A 24,777-nucleotide genomic window follows, 5' to 3' on the forward strand; every position below is an offset into this window, starting at 1 on the left:
ATACATTGGTCAGCTCATATCCCAATACGGAAGAAAGATTGCACCACAAAGAGCACAGGCCATATCAAAAACGCCATTGCCACAAACAGTGAGGGAACTGCAGCAGTTCCTGGGACTGTGCAACTACTGTAGAGCATGGGTATTTGATTACAGCTCATACATAGGACCCCTACTTGAGGCATTAAGAGAAGCTAACAAAGGGGAGAAAAAATTGGGGTGGACAATGGAAATGAAAGAGGCCTTTGATGAACTGAAAGATGCAATATCAACTGCTCCGGTACTGGCCACCCCAGATTATGAATGACAATTCTTTATATTTTCACATTGCGACTCAGCAGTAATGAAAGCAGTGTTGGCTCAAAAAACAAGCATGGGTTACAAACCAGTAGCATTTTACAGCGGTCACTTGGATCCTGTAATGTTAGGACATTTCCCTTGTGAACAAGGTCTCGTCGCAGCTGCCTTCGCGGTAGAGAAAGCATCATCAATTACAATGGGGTGCCCAACCACACTATTTGTGGAACATGCACTATTTGCAATATTGAACAAGCCTAAGTCCACACTAACCACACAGAGGGCATCAGGTTATGAGATCATCTTATCTAGACCAGAATTATCAATTGTTAGATGCAGCACAGTTAATCCTGCAAGGTTTATAGCGGAAGTGATTGAGGAAGGCGACTATGCACATGATTGTACGCAGACTACCGAGATGTACTCATGTACTAGAAAAGTTGAAGAGGACGCGCTAAATGGAGGAGAGCTCTTGTTCATTGATGGGTCATCAACAATAGACCAAAGTGATGGGATAAGGAGAACTGAGGCAGCAGTGGTATAAATGACAGAGGAATTGGTGTGTGTGGCGGTGAAATGCGTACAATTACCACAACATTACTCTGCTCAAGGAGCAGAATTGGTTGCACTGATCTTGGCATTGAAGGAAAGCTTTGACAAAAGAGTGACTATATATTCTGACAGCACATATGTCACGTCTACTGTCCACTCAGGATTGTCCAAATGGAGGAGAAGAGGGTTTAGAAGAGCTGACGGCACCCCAGTGCAACATGCTCTCTTATTAGCTGAATTAATTGAAGTAATAAATGACCCCCAAGAATTAGCTTTGGTCAAATGTACCGCACACACTAATGGAGAAGATCATATCTCAAAAGGAAATGCAGCAGCAGACGCACATGCGAAGTATGCCGCATATTTTGGTGAGATATGGAACCCCCCTGAGTCAGAGAGAGGGCGAGGGAGGGGGATAGCAAAAGAGATGTTGATGAGAGAAGGGTACACCCATCTCCCAACCACACAGATAATGGAGTTACAAGCGGCTGCACCAATGGCAGAAAAAGAAATATGGGTAAAAAGAGGATGTACAATGTCGCCAACTGACGCACTATGGCGTCAGGGTAACACTGGAAAGATGGTAATGCCATTGGCACTATTGAACACCGCCCTGAGCCAACTCCACCACCCAGCCCACACAGGGAAGGAAGTTATTGCAGCACGAATTAGGGAAGATTGGTTCTGTCCCGAGTTAAATTCCCATGTGACAAATTTTATCAGCAATTGTCTCACATGTCAACAGTTTACGGCCGGTCACACACTGAAAGTGATAAAAGGTACTATACCCCGGCCAGAGGGACCCTTCCTGCACATCCATATTGATTACGTTGATATGATCAACGTATGTCAAGGAAATAGGTATTTTTTATTTATTTTATTTATTTGTTACACGCCCAGACCCTCGGGTGTCACGGCGAGGTTAGAAGATATCTTAGAAATTAGTCACATTCAAACATTACATTAGTTGCATTACATGATATAGGTTACAACATATTCACAACACTATACAGTGGCCTAAGTATTCACAACAGTATCCGATGGAAGGGGTCCTATCTTTGGGTGCTAATATTGGTTGAATAACCAGGTTTTTAGCTGTTTCTTAAAGATCGTGAAGGAGGATGCTTTTTTGATGATGATGGGAAGGGTGTTGCAGTGTCTGGGGGCTAAAGTGGTGAAGCTGCTGCCCCCTGCTCTTGTGGTTTTGAATCGGGGGGGGTCCAGGAGGAGTTTGTCATTGGATCTCAGTAATCTTATGTTAGTTTTAGGATGCAGAGTGTTATTGCGGTAGATAGGTCCTTTTTTTGTAATGCATTTGTGGGTGATGCATAATGTTTTGAAAATGATGCAGGCTTTGATGGGGAGCCAGTGGGCATCTTTCCTGGTCTTGGATATATGGTCTGATTTTTTTATGCCTAGCGCTGCCCTCAGGACTTTGTTTTGCAAAAGTTGCATTTTGGCTAGGTTGGTGTTGGAGGTGCCCAGTAGTAATACATTACAGTAGTCCAATTTCGATAGGACCAGTGCTCTGGCCAGGGTGAGGCAGTTTGCTGGGGTCAGAAATTGTCGGCTGAGTGCGATTAATTTGGAAGTGTAGGCCGTGGAGGAGGAAAGTACATTGATCTGTTTAGTCATGGTCAGGCTAGCATCGAAGTACACGCCCAGTGTTTTTACTTGTTTTGACACTGGAATATTGGTGCCATCGATGTTGATGGTTGAATATTCTGGCTGAAGGGTTGCTAATTTGGCTGGAGCTCCTACGAAGAGGACTTCCGTCTTCTCATCGTTAAGGCATAGGCTGTTTAATACCATCCAGTTTTGTATGATGACGTAAATTTTATTGATTGCTAAAGTATCCGGGTCATAGTTGCCTGTAAGAGGTATAAGGATCTGGGTGTCATCCGCAAAATGTGTGTATATGACACCCATATCGTCAAGTGCTGAGAACAGGAGCTTGGTATATGCGTTATACAGCGTGGGAGAAAGGCAAGAGCCTTGGGGCACTCCTATGGGGACTGAGATGGGGTTGGCTGCTTCTTTGCCTATGGACACTCTGGAGGTGCGGTCAGTTAAGAATGATTTCACCCAAGCAGTGGCTGCCCCAGAGAAATTGAATTCACGGGCAAGTGAGTTGCAGAGTTTGTCGTGGTCCACCAAGTCGAACGCAGCTGGGAGGTCCAACAGCAGGAGAATGCAAAGTTTCCCTGAATCTCTAATGGCATCCATCTGGATTTTGAGGTCCAAGAGAGCTGTTTCAGTGCTGTGGTTGGGCCTGAAGCCTGATTGTCTGGTGCCGAGGAGCTGGTTAGATTCTAAATGGGTTTGAATTTGGTTGTAGGCTAGTTTGTCGATGATTTTGAGTAAGAATGGGACCGTGGTTATGGGGCGATAGTTAGTTGGAATGGTGGGGTCTAGATTTGTTTTTTTTAGAAGTGGTGTAACCCAGGCTTCTTTAATGCAAGTCGGAAATGTATTGGAGTTGAATGAGGCATTGACAAATTTAGTGATGAGGGGGGTCAGGGTGGGTGCACAGGCTTTGACTAGTTTGGCTGGGACAGTATCTCCTTTGCAGTTGGATGCTTTTAGTTTGGAGATAGTATCGAGTACGATATTGTGGGTGACTGGTGTGAATTGGATTTTTTGTTGAGGCGCCTTAGTTTGGAGGTTACAGGTGCTATGGTGTTAATCGCTGTGGAGAGGCATTTGTGGTAGTACTCAGCGATAGTAGTTGGGTCATTGCTGAGGATTGAGTGGGTATCTAGCAATTTGTTCAAGGTGGGGTCGAAGTTCTCAGCTGTGAGCTTTTTAGAGTTTCTACTTTCGATGATGTCCATAGATATGTTCTTGGGTGTGCAAGGGTCGTCGCTAGTGATTGTAAATTTTATGCAGTAGTGGTCTGTCCAATTCAGTGCGGTAATTGGGCCTAAGGTGATGTTGGTGTTGAGGGTGAGGATCCAATCAAGGGTTCTGCCCTTGGTATGGGTGGGGACATTGACATGTTGGCAGAAGTTCATGTCATTTAGTGCCAGGATGAGGGCGGTTGCTTTGGTGTCTTGGTTATCATTAAAACCTAGATTCAAGTCACCAATGATGATACATTTCGTTTTGGGTTTGAGGAAGGGCCCCAGTATTAGTGGAATGTCTGTTTCTGGGTGGCTGTTTGTGCTAGGGGCTCTATAGATGACCACTATGTTAATTGTGGTGTTTTCATTCAATGAGAGTTTGGCGAGTAGTAGTTTGTACCCTGAGATTATTTCAATGGAACTTGATCTAAGTTTGATAGTGTTTTTTTGCAATGATGGCCACACCGCCTCCTGGAGTGGTGGTTCTATCAGATCTGAGAATGGTGTAATCTAGTGGGATAGCCAATGCTAGCAGAGGGCCTGATGCTTGGTGTAGCCAGGTTTCTGTGATTACTAACATGTCAAGGTCAAGTTCGATGATGAGGTCATGAATATCAATGGCGTGGGCTCCAAGGGAGCGGGCATTGATGAGTGCATTTTTGAGACTAATGGGAGGGTTGGGCTCCTTAGTGGGAGTATTTATGGTTGGTGGGCCACTTAGTGGAGTAGTTTTAGTTGCTCTAGGCTTTAGTGTGTTTGTCGTTTGTTGTGTGGGCCGTGGGTTTGGGTGATCTGGGAGGCTGGGTCTTGGTAGTAGGGTTGTGGTGTGGTAGCCTTGTGCGAGCTCTTAAATGGGATGTTCTCTCATATCCTAGGATAGGGTGTGTTTTACCATTGCTTGAGGGGTTGGGGTGTACATGTGGATCATCAGTGATGGTCGAGGTGGGATGGTGTTCCTTACTGGTTACGTAGGTGTCCTTGAGCCTGGAAAAGAGAATGGAGGAGGATGGGAAGGGAGGTGTGGTAGGGAGGAAGGGGGTAGGACAGCGGATGGGATGGTGTCTTGGGCAAGCTAGTTTGGTGAGCCCATTACTGAGGGCGAGGAAGTGAGTGCCAGTGCACGGGGTGTCCGCTCGGACAAGGCAGAAGGGGAACATAATGCACAATATCCAACTTAACATAGCTAGGGATATAGGGGGGTGGTGTAAAGTGAGGCTCGGCTCGCTTTATTTGCACCAATTGGGCTAGATACAGTAGTCAACAGTAAAATACTGTTAGGCTAATAGCAAGAATCCTAGGAGGGCCTGTGAGCGGTCAGGAGCAACCATAAGGCACAACACAGTATCACAGAGGTCTCTGAGCGACCATAAGGCACAACACAATATCACAGTGGTCTCTAAGCGACCATAAGGCACAACACAATATCAAAGTGGTCTCTGAGTGACCATAAGGCACAACACAATATCACAGTGGTCTCTAAGCGACCATAAGGCACAACACAATATCACAGTGGTCTCTGAGCGACCATAAGGCACAGCACAATATCACAGTGGTCTGTGAGCGACCATAAGGCACAGCACAATATCACAGTGGTCTGTGAGCGACCATAAGGCACAACACAATATCATAGTGGTCTCTGAGCGACCATACAATTGGCAAGCAACCAGGAGGGTCTCAAATGGGTCATAAGGTGTATTAGTAGGGGACCATGTTTATGCAGTAGGTGGTGAAAAACACACTGTTCAGGGCTGCTCAAGCTGTAACAGTACTATGAAGGTCAGCCTATTGTGGAACGCTAAATTTCAAATAAGCACGGAGAGCTGGATAGGCTATTTCAATTGGGCATACTGGGCAGAGAATAGCATATGCACAGTGGCTAAGGTTCAAGTAGCATCGGCCCAGTGGGTAGCAGAAACTAAATTACACAAAATCAAAGAGGGCATGGTTCAGCATGGTCTCCATAGGCTGCAATGACTACGATACTCATGGGCACAGTGGGCAGAGATCAGCAAAGGCTACAGTGACTAAGATGCTTGTAGGCACAGTGGGCAAAGATCAGCCTAGGCACAGTGGGCTGCAGTAACTAGGGTGCAATTAGCAAGGCACGAAGGGCTATAATGATTGCATTTCAAATGGCATAGGCACAGTGCAGGCAACAAGGTAAAAGCAGGTGACCATATCGCTGGCAGGGAGGGATAGCATATTATAGCTACCTATTGAACTGTGATGGGCAAGCCTGAGCACCCATGTAGTGGCTAGTTTCAACACATATGGGGAACACCTTATTGAAATAGTGCGGTCATTATGGAAAGTCGAGCCTCGTGCTTTGGGACTGTGTGAGCTGCACGATAGTGGGCAGAGTTATATGAGCACAGCTTGCAGCAGCGCAAGAAGTGTTACAGAATGGCTCTATGTCATTAAGTGGAGCGTAGATACTGGATCTCGATTTCAAGGTTTTTGGTTTCCCTGCTAGAGGTGCAAATTAAGGCTCCAAGGCTTACCGTGATGGGGGTATGATTGTAGTGGTATGCCCATTTTCCAGGTGGATTGAGGCAGGACCCTGCTCACATCCAGATGCAATTAGAGCAGCTAAATTTCTAGTGAGGGAGGTTTTCCCCAGGTGGGGAGTGTGCGAGGTACTGCGGTCGGATAACGGCCTGCATTTCGCTAATGAAATGTTCCAGCACATCACATCCTTACTGAACATCAAGCATAAATTTGCATGTGCATATCACCCGCAGGCCAACGGTATATGCGAACGCCTGAATGGCCTATTGAAGGAGGCAATTGCAAAGATACAGCAAACAACAAAGAAGAGTTGGTTGTATTGCCTTCCGTTAGCTCTATTTGAGCTGAGGAATTGACCAGGCTCCGACCACCACCTCACTCCTCACGAGGTGGTGACCGTACGTCAAATGCGCCTTCCTCTAACGCCAACATCAAGGGCATTCACAGACTATGAAAACACTGCAACTGTTCTTGGTGATGAAATGTACCAATATGTGTCTTCTTTGATTACTAGTGTAGTGTTTGTGTCCCAACAGCTCGAGCGCACGCGGGGCGGGTCTAAGAGTTATCAACAAGAAGACGAGGACCAAGGATCGAAAAAGGAAAAACTGTGCAAAATTGCTAAAGGTGACCACGTGCTACTCCGCAATTTCAATAGAAAGTGGAACAGCCCACGCTTCACTGGTCCCCACCTTGTAGAGGAGGTATCTACGAGAGCAGTAAAGTTACAGGATAAGCGTGCTTGGAATCACCTACACGACGTAAAGATCTGCAAACTCCAGACCCGCCCTAGCGTCACCGACAGGGCCATTGGAAGAACAGCGACAGCGTCACCCATGGAGGAAGAGACTTCTACCACAGCTGACGACATAAGTGTCTCCATACCCTGCCACCCCCCAGATTCCCCAGAGACAACCACTGAAATAGAAACTGGTAATTCCCATACCGCCCACCCCATGGTCACACGATCAAAGAGTAAAGAGACTTCCGCCAGTTGAACCCCAAACCCTCTGCCCATCGACCTCCTACCCACTACAGTAACCACCCAATTGAAGGACATTGTCTTGCACATATACACATGTAAACACTTGAATGTTCTCTTTATTCTTTCTCGCACATGCAGGTACAGCATATTATTGTATTGCTAAGAAAACAGATAACTAATAAAGTCCAGTGCCCAGGAGTAGATGCTACCCTCAGACGATAACTACCCTGAAGCCCTATCACACCAATTTGTCTATCACATAAAAAGGCCAAAGTACCTAAAAAGAAGGAGGGTCCGTGTCTACTACGCAGCATTTATCTTGGCCATAGAACAATCAATGCCCCATCTTCACCAACACTTGCCTGCCCTAAGAGACAGATCGCTTAGATTGGCGTGGGAACAGCTCTTCGCCTGGGCACTGAACGACTACTTGATAGGGAGAGCTTGAAAACAACAATTAACACTAATAACAAGCCTATTGAGAATTTTCAGGCGGGCAACTTTAACGTTGCAAGAATAAGCTGCCGGACTGCAGCAAGGTAAGAGCAAAATGCCGGTGAGACTAGCTTCTGTAATAAAGATGATAGGGATTTTGATGATCATTGGGTTTTTGGCTGCCTCTGTATGGCAGAAAAGTTATGCTATCAATATTTTAGCTGTACCCAAACCTAATGTACCCCCACCCACGGCTGCAACAGGTGTTACGTCAGGTGGTACTAGCAAGCCTCAACATAAGTGAAATAGAGTTAAACGCAGCACATACTCAGATAATAAAGGTATTGATAATTACATAACAGATTCAGCACACGTCTCGAACAACATGTGGTACCAACACATGACCCAAATAGGTAAGCAGACAACAGAAGACAGCTGCTACGTCTGCTCATTGATCCCATACGCCATGAGCGCTTCTCGAACATTCGTTGCCACGGAAATAGATGAAAAGACAGCACGATGTATAATATACCTGGCACTGTTCCAAACGAAAGGGAGATTTCAAGGGACGGTGGTGAGACTGGTGTGGAAAACGCGAGACACATATCCATACGAAAACAACTTCCTCAAGACTTATTTGAGTTACCACAAGAGCAGTTTGCATGCTGAAGCCTTCAGATACATGACAAGTGGTCCTGAAAAGGGAGAAACGAAGAAAGTAACACTACAATACCTACCATGTGACTGGTACGCCACTGAAGTTCCTGGTAAACAAGGATGTTGGGAAAGACCACTGGTAACAATAACAGGGAAGGTGTACATGGACAACAAATGGGACATAGGAGTGATTGGCAGCAACATGGTAACAAGAGAAAATATTACAACTATTGATGAACACAATAACAGATGTTGGACAATTTGGGGCAAGTAAATACCCATGCTGACATGGATGGAGAAGGATGAAGACCCAATAAGCCTACTGCCGCTGTCTGCACCTAAGATATGCTACCAACATAGAGGAGAAGTGGACGTGGGATACAACACCAACGGTGCAAGCGTGATAGAGTTACCTGAGGGGGGAGCAGGAACAGCAGTATTAATGGACCATTACTGGGCCTGCGGAAACAAGGCATACCACACACTGCCCCCTCTGTGGCATGGTATATGCACAATGGTACACGTTAATGTACCATCACTAGTGGTGCCCCAGAAACATGTGAACAAGGCGAACTTCCCTAAAATGGATGAAGGAAACAAGAGGAAGAAGAGATCTGTAAAACCTCAGAAGGGGTCAGAGAACGAAAACAACAACAACAACAATGTCCTGAATAGAAAGAAGAGACAAGGAGAACCTCTGACAGGAAATTACCTATGGGGAAGGTCGGAAACAGCACTCACTTCAATCCCACCAGAACACAGACTATTCAGCAGAGCAGCAATGTTCTTCTCGTCCATAATACATCCGGGACTACAAGCTTACGCAAACCAAAATGGCTCCAGATAACTCGATGGGAGCTAATGATGACAATTAATTCTACAGTAAATGGATTCAACGCAATAAAAGATGAACTGCGAGCAGTGAGGATGGTAGCACTACAGAACAGATATGTATTGGATCTCCTTACAGCAATGGAAGGAGGAGTTTGCGCAAAGATAGGACAATCATGCTGCACATTTATTCCTGCTAACGATGCTGACACTGGTACACTGACAGAAGCAGTATCACAACTGGCCCAGATGCACTCCAAAATGATGGAAGAAAGTAAAGGAGTGAAGAAGGATGACAGCTGGTTTTCAATGTTATGGTCATGGATGCCATCTTGGCTGTCGGACGGACTGAAGATTATAGTTGGATGCATAATACTGGCTGGAGCTTCACTGATCATAATAAGATTTTGGAAGGCCCGGAAGGCACGCACTACAGACAAAATGATCGAAATGGTTGGTATGCACCCCTTGATGCCGACAGGTGATGGCCAGCACACAGGCACAATAATAAAAGAAAGAGAAAAACTGCGCAAACAGATCATCACCAACCACCTGGACCCACCATCTGTGAAGATCGAAAACCCAAGAAACCCAAGGAGCTAAATAGGGAAATGGGTATACTGCACACCTGGAGGAACATGTGTATATATGTATTGGTCATTTGAAGACCATGTCAACTACTATGGACACTTGGGAGGAGTAACTAAAATATGGAGAGTAAGAGGAGATAAGGAAAAAGATATGTTTGTGGTCGACAAGTCGACCAGAGGGGGGACTGAAGTGGGAGAATGGGACAAAAGAGTCCCACCAATCCCCTCACGCCCCTGGCCTAGAGGATCGCGGCCCAGACACCCGCCACGAGAGGAGTTTGCCTATCTACCAGACGACCAAATACCCTGGTACAGGAACATACGGATGTGCCCACCAGCCTGCCCACCAGCCTGCCCTGACCAAGCCGACACCTGCGGCATGGATGAACTCGACTGAACCATTCAACAGTAAATAAACACATCGTTAGAGATGCCATGATGACCTAGCCAACGGTCAGAACACCCGTGCAAACATGCACACTGGACACTCCCACACCAATCCACACGAAGAACATATTCAGTGCTATGACGTAGGTGACGGACACACCCACTGACGCGCATCTTTATTATTTTTCACATAGGTTTTTCAAAATGCAGAAACGCAAGATGCACAACGAACTCATCTAAAATGCTTGCTGACGCTTCTCCTAACCCATGCATTGCAATGAGAAATATAACGAAGACAAGATACTGGGGATAAAGCAATATGATACCTTACCTTAAAGTGCCGTGCATCAAACATCCCCACCTATGCACCAGGCCCAAGTAGGCCGCAAGCAAGAGCCTCCACGAACATTGAACGAGCAAGAGTACAATTGCTGACCCTGCAGAATGAGCCCGGCGAGAACGGACAGCCAAGGGAACAATGTTGCAAACTCGCATGCCACAAGCCGAAGCCAAGGTCACACCTGCAAACTAAGCCAGACACACAGTGGAAAATGCAATATTAAATGTGCAGAATTCTGCCTCAACCACGGTCTCTCCTCACGTGACCAAGCCGAACCTGACAGGGTGCCAGACCCAGGAGGGAGGAGGCGCCTGGATCCCACGTTTTGAGACACAGGCAGCAACACTGAAGCGACTCAATGGACATCTGCGGCGGTGGGAGTAGTCTGCCCTCAAGCATATGAACAAATCCACGCATTGTCTTCACAAACACATAGTTACACATTGTTGCAAATGACAGGTGCACCGCGAGGTGGGAACAACGATGGTCCCAGACTGGGGGGCTCGCGAGTGGACCAATCAGAACATAGGGCACTTATCACTGACACCATTAACATTAGCCAATCCTCAGGGGTCTTCATGTAACAATTTTCATATATCTAATAGAAGGGACAACCCAAGTATACCACCTGACTGACCCTTAACCCAAACAGTGTTCTCTATACGTATCCTATACTAACCCTAACACTCGAGGAACCAATCCAGAGTGGCGATAGGTTTTTTGCTAACTTTCCCATGTGACGCAATTAGCGCGTCATACTGAGGTAAAAAGGGCCTGCGAGCCCCACAAATTTTGAGAGAGAGTCAGGACGGACGCGTACGATCCTTGACCCATCCCTGCCGTTGTTTAATAAACAGCAGAACCACCCTGCTTCTTGTGTGTGCCTCATACTCATTTTTGGGATACGCGGAAGGAGTTGGGGCCTCCCTGCCCGGAGGTCCGCGGACGGCCCAGCCGACCCCGGGAGAATTTCCCCCCGACAGTACAAAAATGCTTCTCTTCCCTTTTCTCGCAGCAGCACGGCCAGGCACGCAGGGCACAGGACCCCCACCCTCGTTCTCACTCTGACTGGAAAACTGCGGTTCCATTCTCACACTGAAGCCGGAGGTGCTTGCAACACATAATAAATGTAACACATCACTCTTCCTCTGAGATCACTGTCCTGCATGGGAACCAGCATGAGCTAAGCACATAGCTCATTCATCTCCACAAACGTGTCCTTGCCCCCACAACCTCGCCAGTGGAAACTTACTGCTAGCGTGACCCTGTGTCCCTGCAAGATATTCCTTTCATGTGCCAGACCACTGACCACACCATGATGCCCATCCAGCAGATCCCCAACTAACATTAGACCCCTGCTGCAGTATATGGTTGCCTACCACTAACAAATGCCACATACCAGAGATTCTTATGAGTGCACACCTTAACTTCAACCAGTGTATTATAGTGGTCAAGACCCTTAACCTAACACCTGTATAATCCAATGTTATTGATAGTATAGATATATGTGTGACTTTTTAAAGACATGCTGAACTACTGAAAGACTTTGAACAATTGTTATTTAGTGCATGCATTTTTGAGACTATATTATGTTACCTTAGATAGTGACCACGCTGCCTCCCAGCGACCTGACCTTCACCCATTCGGAGCACAGAGGACTGACGTCATTCCTCCCGCCAACCAAGCAACCAACCCGGAGGAAGAGATGCCACCCACACCTGAGACCTCGTGTGGACTAACCAATCCGGGACCAACGTAGTATCCTATGTTAGTTGCGTCATTTACCCTATAAAATGTGATGTATTGTATCAGAGCGCTCTCAGAGATCTTTTGAATGCCATTCATTAGATAAACCTTGCCGTGAACTCTCGCAGCCTGCTCTCTGTGCCTTATTCCCCATCTGGGGTGTATCTGTTTTATTCTTTTGCACGTATAAGTAGGGGAGGGCACAAACACAGGCAATGAGTCAAGCCCGGACGATCACTCTGACGACAGTGTTGAGTTGGATGTGCATCGGGCCCATTCGTCTGGGGTGAGTAATTCTGATGTGGACGCTCCTGTGTCTGCGACATCTGCACTGAGGGGCCAGACGGTGGTGGGACCTCCGCCTGTGGTGGATCGGGACGCAGGGTCACCCTCCACACCAGTCGCTGATGTGCCTGGGACATCACATCGACGGGGGCATGTAGTCCTGCAGCCGTGGGCGGTTCCAACCCGACAAAGATGGCCGGTCCTTGGGACCTGCAGGCATCAAGCCCAGCAACGCGGTGGCCATGCGCCACCGAGGTATACTGAGTGGGACAAGACATGACTGCCAATTCAGAATGCCATTCAGAATGCCAGGGGGCAGCTATAGAAAACATTGCTGTGAGCATGGAGCGTGTGGCCCAATCCGTGTTCCCCCCTGCTAGGCAGATGCTTCTCCAGCAGCGGGCGGCACAGTCCACGGCCCGCTCGCTCAGGCTGGGCATGGCAGCCTCAGACAGGGCACGCCAGGTTGAAAGGTTGTCTTTGCGTCAAGCAATTGCTGCTCACGCAGAGGCACACATGGAGGCCCTGAGGGCCGAGTATGAATCCCTCAGATCCACTCTGGGTGTCCTCTTGATGTCCCAGAGGGAGTGGTCAGAGGAGAGGTTTGCACAGCTTGAGCGTACCATCTCGGCTGAGCTACATGCTTGCCGGGAGGTGCATCAGTTCTCCAGCCACGCCACGCAGGAAGAACTCCGTGTTACACGTGCTACCTTGCAAGAGGAAGCATGCGTATCACGAGAGGTTCTGCGTGCTGACCTACGCGTCATCGCCGCACAGAACCAGACTCACCCATCTGGCAGACTTGCTGCCGATGAGGGCAAGCTGCGCCTAGGTGTGGTCAGGCTCCTGTATCACATCTACCTTTTCAGGAAGAGGCTGACTCGAAAGACGAGATATCTCCCACACTGGCCGGGCTGTGCAGGCATTGCGCCCATGGAGTTTTTTTTTTTTTGACTCAACATCATCCCATGTGGGTGTTGAGCTGCACCCTGTACCTCTCCCCTCCTGGATTCCCCCTGCCCCGGGTCCTATGTGGCCATTATTGATTTTTCATTTTAGTTTAGTTAGTTAACATTGTTTTTGATAGTTAGTTTAATTAGGTAATGTAGGTATTTTATAGTTAGTTTAATTAGTTAATATAGTTTAAAATTGCTTGTCTATTGTTCATTCATGTGACGGTGTGGTGCTTTGTGGCTTTTGAAAGCATCCACTGTCTGTTCCAGCTGGGCCCTTCAAGCTTGTCTCGTGTATGTGTTTGCAGCTTGGGGTTCTGACTCTCATAGGCCACTCCTGCTTCCCTTATCCATGGGCTCGCAAGAATGGTTCGCTGTTACAGTCATTTACACAAGGGCTTTGGACTGTCATATCTGTGGCCTGTCTGCTGCTGTACTACTTGTGTTAACACCCCTAGTGGGGATTGTGGGGGTTTTATCCATGGCATGTCTGCATTAGAATTGGGTGGTTTCATGATTGATGTGTCCATTAATTGATATACATTGTGCTGTATGTTTATTTTCTTTCCTGTACATGTGATTTATGCATTTCATGCTGTAGATAGTGGCCGGCACCCTTTGCCTGTCAAAGTCACACTGATGGTGGGATGAATTCTGATGTAGGTGTCTGACATGGCCCAGTCACAACCAGCATGAAGAGACACATACAGGGAACTTTCCTGCGTTAATTATATGTTTTGTGCCCTTTCTGCAGGAGAATGAGCCTCCAGACCACCTTTGCCAGCAGACATGGGCCATTGTACGACATACAGCTGGCCACGTTCGGTGGGGCAGACATGCACATGTGTGCGCAAGCAATGCCACAGGGCTTGTGCTCAGACGGCCAACAGAAGCAGACCTGTTTCCAGGAGCTCACGGCAAGGTGAGCATCACAAGGGGGCCACACTGCAGCTAAGCTTCCACCAGGCCACTTGCACATGCATGCTAAGTAGAGCCACTGATGGGGAGCTAGGACAGATATTGTTGTTGAAGTGCACAGTACAGCTAAGATGCTTTGGGGGACAAATGGCAAGTTGCTTACCAAGTTGTCAGGGGCACACGCAGGGGCTGTCGCACATATCCTCCAGTCCACCCTGCTCCATAGAAGCAGAGTCATTGGCGCAGTAGCATTCCTAGCCAGTAAATGAAGCAGCGCACAGGGACACCCAGCGAGGCACAGACTCCTGTGCAGTGCATATCATTTACATGTGCAAATTGACACGTGCACTACCTATGTTTATCTGCGGATGCCAGAACCTTCAGGTACTGAAGTCGCACCTTGCTATACGCGTCTAGCTGCTCACCCAGGGACCATTGTATGATGTGTGATTCTTGACGCATTGGTCTTCCATCTGCCGAGCGCCCACGTGCGCCTGCTTTACTGCATTGACAGTGTATGGACCTTCACGGGGGCAAGCTAACGTATGGGTACAAAGCAGCAGACAAGAGTGTTTATTTGTGGAGGAGTCACTTACTTTGGGGCATTTATGGTGTTGCGTGTGTGTGTTGTAGACACACACAGATTAGTAACTCACACTCTCTTTGCAGCATTGAACTGCTCCTGTTACCGGACCTGAGAGTGCGCAGGCAGGAGGCCAGCACTCACCCCTGAGATAAGTCTCTCTTTGGCTTGCATTTGACTCATTTGGTACAATGTGCATGATGAACATGTTTTGTCTGATTGAGTATGTGTTATTGTGAATAGTTGTATTTTGTATTTTCCCTACTTTCCCTTGACAATCCTACTCCCCTCTCCTGCCCCTATTTCCGGTTATCCTGAATACCAATGCCTGTCCAAACAACATATCCCTGACCCTCCTTCCCCACCGGGGTCTCAGAGGCCTGTGTAAGTTTGAACTTGCAGGCACCCAGACCACGGAGGGGGTGGTTGGTTCGTGCCACTCCTGCACCTGGACACCGGAGCTGTGACACTACCCATCAGTTGGTGCATCATCATTGTATATTTTGTACCGAACATGGTACCCATCCTGTTGTGGCATTGTTGAACTGTGCTACCTTGGTTGTTTTATCATTGTGCTTGGACATGTGCTTGGAGGTTTTTGGTTGCCTACAGGCTTTTTCCATGGTTTGTGGGTTTGGCTCCTTGGAGTTCTCTGTGATTTGTTTTTTTTTTTGCCAGTCAAGGTGGCCTCTGAGGGGGCTGGATCCTATTTACACACAAGGTGGAACATGGAGACCAAGGGGTAGGGTGATGCTGTGGCCAGGTATACTTGAGGGAAGAAGGCTACATACCCAAGACACAGTTGTTCAGTAGGTCATGGTGATGTGTGAAGGAGGGAGGGCCTTTTGTTGTTGGACAGTTGGCTACGGCTACAGTGTTTTGGGCACTCTGACATTGTAATTGTGGGGTACTATGTACATGATGTGTTCTGCTGGTCAATGCCTTTTCCTGTGTTGTCTTTACTTTTCAGGTGTGAGGGGATTGGTGTGGTTTGACATGCTGGGGTGTACACATGGGCAATGTTCACATGTGATGTGTACAGGACACTGAGAATCACTTGATTTTGCATGCATGTATGGAGTGCATGTCCCTACTGACACACACAGTTGCACAATTATCCACCACATGTACAACCACCCTTCCATGGCCACTGGTGCACACAGATTGCCTTCTGGGGCCCGCTGTGTCCCTGCTGCACATGATCTATGGCCATTTGGGGATCCTGTACATGCGTCAATTGGTTATTTTTTTAATGTGTCCTTTTCATGTGATGCTCAAGGTGTATCTCAAATACAATGGCTGCTTGTTGTGCTGTGTGCTGAGCAGTGTGTTGCAAGAGACACACACAGCACTTGGGTTTGGGAGAAGGGATTTTGCCTTGCCCAATGTGCATGTGAACAGGCATTCAGTGTTATGTTCATGCTACGACTGGTGAAATGCATTTGTGTATGACTTGGTATGTGTGGGAGGTTGTTGGTCAGTCATTTCATGTGATTCCATGTCAGGCGTCATTGTCTGGAGCCACTTTCCATTTATCACATGTCACTTTGGATCTTATTGGTCATGTGTTGGCATTTTGCTATTGCTTGCCATGTCATGGTGTGGCAGACAAGGGTTATGGGGGTTCGGAGGGTTTGGGTGACATACCAGGGATTGTCATGGGCTGTTTTGCAGGGGTGTGTGATACATAGCATGCATGTGTTCCTTTTGGTCACACAGGATTGGTTAGGTTTAAGTAGCTAGGGTTGCACACAATGTAGCACTTCCATGGCAACATTCTCAGGGTGGTAAGGTTGTGACAGTTGACTGTCTCTTTGTCATCATCGATTGTCACCTGGTATGTGCCGCGAGTTTAGGTGAAAAATGTGGCTACAAGCTGGGTCCGGGCTGCCTCGCCACATGCCCTATCCCCTCCCATGGGCAGCGCCTGTGCCTGTGGTTTGGGGATGTAGGGGCACCACCATGTCCACCGGTACACCCGGCTGTGTTGCAACATTGTGCAGGACACATGCTGCCACAATGATCCTGCACACTACTGGGAGAGCATATAGTAGCTGGCTGCCAGAGCGGTCAAGGGAGCGGAAGTGTGACTTGAGCACTCTGAATGTGCACTCCACTATACCCCTGGTTGCAATATGGGCAGCGTGGTATCTTACCTGGGGTGGTGTGGTGGGGTTCCGGATTGGCGCCATCATGTGGTTGCTCAGAAGGTAGGCACTGTCCCCTGGGGTGGTGATTATGGTTGTGATTATTAGGGTTTGTGTATTTGTCTGTGTGTGACATGCATGCATGTGCACAGCATTTGTACTGACCTAGGAGCCATGTGTCGCCATGCTGCCCAGCTTCCAGTGCCCGGCTCAGGGCGGACATTCTGTATATGAAACTGTCATGGTGGAGCCAGGGTAGTTTGCATAGACAGAGGTGATGATTCCCTTTGCATCGCATATGACCTGCACATTGATGTAGTGCCATTGCTTGTGGTTTCGATAGATGTGCTCATTGGCCCTAGGTGGACATAGGGCCACATGGGTGCAATCTATGGCACCGAGCACTTTGGGGAGGTGAGCCACCCTGTAAAAGTCCTGGACCACGGTCTGCCTTTCTGCGGGTGTTCTGGACATGTATATGTGCCTGCGGACAGAGGGGCGCGCAGTCATGATTGCCAACACCTGGCGTAGGCAGCGTGACGGCATGGCCTGTGAGACCCCCCACTATTGCAGTAGTCCGCTGAAATGACCCAATGGCCAAAAAATGCAGGATATTGATCACCTTCTCCAAGGGGCTCAATGATTGGGAGCACAGGGTGGGGGATGTAAGGTCATCTTCCCACTCCCTGACCAGGTCTAGGATGGTACGAGGTGGAAACCTATATCTGCCATAGACCTGGTCATCAGGCATCCCAAAAAGGCTGTTCCGGGGGGAAAAATGCAGGCCCTAGCTATTCTCCTCCTCCTGCGGTGTCCCACGATCAGTGCTGTGACAAATGGTGCATTCATCTTAGCTGTATATACGTGTTTGTTGTTTGCGCGCACTTTTATACTGTGCGCGGGGACTCTTATGCCTGCCTTCCTGTGGCAGACGTGTTGACACGTGTGCGCATATTTTAGCGTGTACGTGTTTCCCGTATTCGATTCCATCAATACGAGTTTTTCGTATGCGTGTGGGCATTCCGTATATTTCCCTGCAGTACTTCCCCAGTTACACCTTCTTTTTCACGCGCTGTTCCCCATTCCGCGTGTTATGCCCCGTGTCCCGCCCCCTTTTTGGTGTGTGCGCCAACGTTGTGCGCGTCACGCACAGCGTTCGGGATGTTTCAATGATGTGTGCGCCCGTGTGCGCCACGCACGGATATGGCGCACATCCAGGACATGCAGGCCCTTCCTTGAATCGCACACGTGCGCGTGGGCTTGCTTTTTCACGCTTGCACCAGCTTGCACCAGCTTGCGCTGAGATTTTTGGCACACATTTGTTCCATGAATCGGCCCCAATTATTCATTGTCCTTGTTGTACTTCCTAAATATGTCTTGCCACAAATGCAGATTATCACATAAATGACAAATTTGGTATTACAATTGATGTATTGCTTGTTCTCCTGTTTTTCCCATTTCATAAATTTATGTTTTTTTCTCCATTCAAAATTTGGGTACAAATTGTGCAGTTGCCACATTTGTATGTTCCTGTTGGAGCTGGTACTTTCAAAAATGTGCTTAGATTGTTGATGTTTTCTCCTTTAAGATGGCTCAGGCTTGGTTTCTGTTTTAGAGTTCGAGCTTTTCGATACACCATCTTTGGTTTGTCTTTTATGTATTTGTTGAGTGTTTCATCTGTTTGCATATATTCCAATGTTTCCTGAGACGTTTTCTTAGAACAAATGCTTCATTGTTGTAGGTGGTAATAAAGTTGACATTTGTGTTTTTGTCCTTTTTTTTCTGTTTATTTATCAGTAAGCTGTTTCGGGGTATTTTCTCAGCCCTTCTTATTGCTCGTTCTAGTCATTCTAGATCATCTTCTTGATATCCTCTTTGAATTAACTTCTCTTTGAGATTCAATAAATGTGATTTGAATTTCTCTTCTGAGCTGCAATTTCGTTTGATTCTTAGTATTTCCCTGTAGGGGATATTTTTGATAATGTGTTTCACATGATTGCTTCCTGCATGTAATACATTGTTGACTGCCGTGGGTGTTATTGAACTGGTCTGTCAGTATTTTTTCTCCATCTGTGTTAAAATCGAAGGTCTAGAAATTCAATTGTGTCTGAACTAATTTTTTCTGTAAATTCAATGCTGTAGCTATTTGTGTTCAGATATTTGATATATTCTTGTAATGTTGTTCTGTCTCCATTCCATATCATTAGTACGTCGTCAATATAACGACCCCAGTGTACGATGTTATTCTCATTAAATGCAAGATGTTGCCACGCATGATTAATCTCAAAGTGTCCCATGAACAAACTATCATAGTGGGCTGCAAATTTAGCACCCATTGCTGTCCCTTGCTCCTGTTTATAGATGACTTTGTTGAACATGAATATGTTGTTGGTTAATATAAAGTGTAACATTTCCAAAATCATGTTATTCTGTTGTAGAAATGAAACAGATCTAGTTTTAAGAAAGAATTCTGTTGTTTCCATTCCTTTCAGATGTTGGATGCTAGTGTACAATGATACCACATCTAAAGTGCCAAACAAGAAGTATTTTTCCAAGGTATTGATTCCATCTTTTGGATGACATGTTTGGTATCTCTGAAGTATGATGGTAGTCCTGTGGTGAGCGGCTGTAAACGCAAGTCTATATATTGTGAGATCTTCTCTGTCAATGCTCCTATCCCGTTTATTATGGGCCTGCACGATGGAAAGGTGTCAAAGTTTTTGTGTATTTTGGGTAGGAAATAGATGATGGACATTATTGGTTGCGTATTGCCCATGTAGTTAGATTCTTCTTTTGACAGTAAGCCTATTTCCTCACAATTCTTAACGATTTGGTGCAACTGCAACTGTAATTCCATAAGTGAGTTTTTTTGTACAGTAGAGTAGCATTTGGTGTCACTTAGTTGTCTGTTGCCCTCTGCAATGTAACTAGATCTTTGCATGAGCACAATATTCCCGCCTTTATCTGCTGATTTGACTATTATCTATTGATTTTTTGCAAGTTCCTCAATTGCTCTTTTCTCTGCTGTTGACAGATTGTGTTTAATTTTCAAAGTTTTGTTTTTTATATAGTTGCAAATTAGATCTTTGCTGACAGCCTTTTGAAAAATGTCTATGACATTGTTTTCCATCAAGTTTGGCATGAATTTTGATTTCAGTTTGAAGTGTGTTTCTTCTGTTAGAAATGGGTCTATATTTTGTTCTTCCAAAAACATTTCTGTTGTGTAATTTTCTTCAGTCAGATTCATGTTATTGACAGTGCCTTCAACTAATTCCACAGTGCAGAGATGTCTTTCTCATTGCGTTCTTTTATTTTCTTAGGGGTTTCAGCAAAGTATTTTTTCAGTTTCAGCTGCCTACAAAATTTGAACAGGTCTATTTGTGTATGGAAGTAGTCTGCTTTGTTGGTAGGACTATAATGTAGTCCTTTTTTAGTGCTGTTGTTACTGTATCATCTATTTGGTGTTTATATAGATTGAGAGCAAGATATTTGTGTTTCCTTTGCCCTGAGACCGTGTTTGCATTCCTCTTTGTCCTCCACCTTTGTTTATTTGATCCTCCTCTTTTTCACATCTTGTTTTTGTGGAATTGGTTGGGATATTTCTGCTTGCATTTTGTCTTGTTCCCATTTTGGCTGTAGCCACCTGTTGAACATTTGATTTAGTTTTGGTTTTGTGTCTGCAAAATTCTTCTAAAAAAGAAAATTCCTGAGTGTTGCTGGAAGTACTTGGGGATTCATCAATATCTTTCTCAGGTTTGCTGTTAGTTTCTGTGTCTGATGTTTGCATTATTGTGCCCAAATTGGTTGCTGAGGGTACTTTTGGTTTGAATCTGAAGTTGCCTTTAATGTCCTATTTTCTTTGATACGCGTATACCCTTCCTATTTTGTAATCTATTTCATCTCTACTGAAAGTCTTCTGCTTTTTAGTTTTCAATTCCTCTGTAAATCCTGTTAGATAGTCGTCTAAGATTTGGTAGCTTTTGAAATTTTGTTCTGGAAGATTCAATTTTTCTATCATCTCTTTTAATTATTTGATTTCTTCTAGTGTCTTTTCATGTACCATTGCTGCTTGATTGATGATTCTAATCCTCATATCTTTGGAAGTTTGTGTAAGTAATGTTTCCCATTCTTGTAAAACCTCTGTGTCCACTTCCTCAAAAGATGTAAAGATACAGATCCGAAGCCCTTGGGGTACCTTCCTACATCCAAATACTTGTTTAGTGTTTTTATCTCCCACCACTTCGCCAATTCTTTTTTGGATGTTGCTTCTAGTTTTTCAAACAGGTTTCTGAGTGAGGTGGAGGCCGAGAGAGAAAGCAGATCAGCAGGGGAGAAGAGGGGCAAAGGCAGAAGCGAAGAGGAAGGTTTGGAGGTGCTTGCGGAACCAGAGATGGTTCTCCTCTAGTTTCAAGGTGGCAGGGAGGCTGTTCCAAAGGGAGGCCCCAGCCGAAGACAGAGATCTGCCTCCAGCTCTTTTCTTTTGAAAACGACTGACCCTGGAGGAGTTAGAAGTAGAGGAGCGAAGGGCTCAAGAGGGGTGGTATTTACGGAGGGATATTTGAAGGTATTTTGGACCCAGGCCTCAGAAAGCCTTGTGAACAAAGCAGAAGTTTTTAAATGTAATCCTTGCCTCCACTGGGAGCCAATGAAGGGATTTCAGAGCTGGAGAGATACAATCCCAGGGCTTGAGGCCAAGGATAAGTCTTGCAGTCCTGTTCTGGATTCATTGTAAAGGGCAGAGAGTGGGGGCAGGTAGACTTAGAAAGAGGCTGTTACAGTAGTCCAACCTAGAGAGAACCAGAACTTTGGAGTCTGCAAGCTTCTGAGGGAAGCAGAGGAAAGGCAGAGTACCTCTAAGGAGATGCAGTAAGAAGTTTGACTTTTTTGAGATGTCAGAGATGTGTGCAGAGAAGGAAAGTGTGGTCAAAGATGACCCTGAGGTTCTTAGCCTCACAGGAAGGGGTAGGATGAGGGCCGAGGAAGGCCAGCCAGAGAGTGAGCTGAAAGGATGGTGAAGGTGTACCAATGAAGAGCATCTCAGTCTTTTGGCATTTAGACAAAGATCATTGGTGGCACACCAATTTTGAATGGCAATTAGGCAATCAGAGATGAAGGAAGGAGAGGAGGTGGCTGATGGGAGCCTGAAAATGAGTTGAGTGTCAACAGCATAGCACTGGAAATTTGAGCAGAAAATGTAAATGCAATGGCGAGAATTGCCAGGTATTGGTTGAAAAGCCAAGGCGAGAGGTTAAACCCCTGGGCAACACCACAGGTAGAGAGGGAGATAGAAGATAGGAAGGACCCAAGTTGCACCTGGGAGGATCGATCAGAGAGAGAAGAGGCCAGCCAGGCCAGAGCCTGATCTGTGATACCCAGGTTGTCACAGAGATGATTGAGTAGGGTGGTATGGTTGCCCATGTCAAAAGCAGAGGAGAGATCAAGTAGGATGAGGACAGAGGGAATGTTAGAGTCAAGGTTGGAGAGCAGGTCTTCCTGGATGTTCAGGAGAGCAGTTTCTGTGCTTCTAGCAGATATGAAGCCAGATTGGTGGTCATGGAGAGAGCCAACAGAATCTGAATGAAGGTTAAGCTGAGAGATGGCCAGCTTTTCCAGGAGATTACTGAAAAAGGGAGTAATGGAAATTGGGCGATATTTAGCTGGACAAGAAGGATCAGCTATGGGTTTCTTGAGGAGAGGATGCACAAGGGAGTACTTCAGAGGGGAGGGGAAAGATCCAGAGGCAAAGGAGAGGTTGCAGAAATCATCAAGGGCTGGAGCAAGGGTATCAATGTGGTCCTTAATAGTTTTACAGGGACAGACCTATTTTGATGAGGCTTTCATAGATCGGACTTGTCTAGCGACCTCTTCAGGGGAGAAAAGAGGAAAGGAGGAGAAAGAGGGAGGGGGGTAGCTGAAGGAAGGTCATCAAGCAGAGAAGAAGAGGGGAGAGGAGGGGGGGCAGAGGAGAAGTGAAGCTAAGTGGGTAGCTAAGTGAAGCTGGTTTCCACCTTTAAAGGTTGTCCATGGAGCAGTACAGGGATTTGGTACTGCCACCATAGGTGGCGAGAAGTAGGAAGATGGATGATGGATTAGTGGCAGGAGAAGGGAGGAAGTTGATGAGAGACAGAAGACGCATGTCAAGTAGTAGGAGGTTAGGCTGGAAGATGGGAAGTGTGCCAAGAGCAACTCCCATCCGGTTCCACCATTAACGGGGAGGAAGAGAAAGGGGAGAGAACATAAACCGTATGGTGAGTCCATAGGGCTGGTGAGGGAACGACAAAGAGAATATCAGTAATAGTCTGCCTGGAGGAAACATTGACAAAGGTGTTGGCAATGGGCAGACCTGGGTAAGAGACCAGGAGACCCTTCTTAAACTTTGTCCTTCCAGATTTTGAAAGAGAAGGAGGGTAGGTATTAGAGTAACAGTTAAAATAGATAGGCAGAGGGAGAGTACCATAGGGAGAGGAAGGAGACAGAGGGATGCACAGGGCAGGGAGAGCGGAGGAGTTGCACAGTGCACAAAAGAACTCACAGGCCACCTAGCAGCCAAGTAGGCACAGATGAAACATGTACTTTAAACAAGAATCAAATACAGGCAGAAGATATCAACAACCTTAGAAAATGCCATGATTTTAAATAAAACACAGGTGGAGAAGGTCTAGTTTATTGACACAGTCACTGAAAAAAATGCCCAGATTCAATTACAAAAACCTGGGTGAAATGCCTACATTTTTTAAAACACAGTCACTGATAAAAAATGCCCAGATTAAAATTCCAAAACATGGGTGAAAGGCCTAGGTATGTAAACACATATTACTGAGTTAATAAACACGCCCAGATTTGAGTTTCAAGGCGCAGGTGAAAAGGCATAGATTGTAACGCACAGTCACTGTGTTCAAGAGTCCAGATTTGCATTTGCAATGCATAAAGGTTACAAGGGTAGAAGGTTACAGGTCGGGAGCAATGTGAATGAGCAAAGTTATTGGTCCTGGGCAGAGAAGGTGAAGGCAGTGTGTGTTAACATGGAGGATTGAGGAAGATAGGGGCTGAGTGTCGAGATGGTCAAAGGGGTTCTGATGCTCACAACAGGGCTCAGTGCAGAGAAGTTTGAGCGATGAGACAGAGGCAGGGAGCAGGAGCCAGAGGCCAGGGGAGACTCTTGGGCTCTGCCGCAGTGAAACAAAGCTAGGACAAGGGAAGGGGGAGGAGACTTCACCAAAGGTGGGGAATGTGGAAGCAGAGCCGGAGATTTGGCAAGTTCAAGTTAAACAGTCATGCCCCATGAAGGGGGAAAGTGGGAGAGTGTGGGTTGCTTACCGGCTGATCGTGCCGCGATGGTAGGTCGGTGAAGCTCTGATGTAGTAGGACCTATCATGCCTGGATAGGCTCAGACAGGGCTATTCAGGCCTTATGTTGTTGGCCCTTTCAGAGGGCCGGCGTTGCCTTCCGGCTTCCGGGTCTTCTGGGAGATATAGTGGGACCCAGCCAATCAGGTGGTCCAGCTGCAGGAAGCGAGAATCATCTGTGCAGAAGGCCAATCAAGGTGGCCATGATGGAATGCTGGCTCCATGTCATAAATTAAGGATGCTCCATGCAGTCTGCAAAAAAGGCACAATGTTAATGCCAGCCCAGGCTGTGACTGTAAGGACCTAAACAGGGGTATTCAGGCCCTGTAAAGGTGTCACTTTGAGGGGGCAAGCGTCGCCTACTGGCTCCCGGGTAT

Source organism: Ambystoma mexicanum, chromosome 1p (assembly GCF_040938575.1).
Source record: "Ambystoma mexicanum isolate Mex_15411 chromosome 1p, UKY_AmexF1_1, whole genome shotgun sequence".
In the NCBI taxonomy this organism is placed as follows: Eukaryota; Metazoa; Chordata; class Amphibia; order Caudata; family Ambystomatidae; genus Ambystoma; species Ambystoma mexicanum.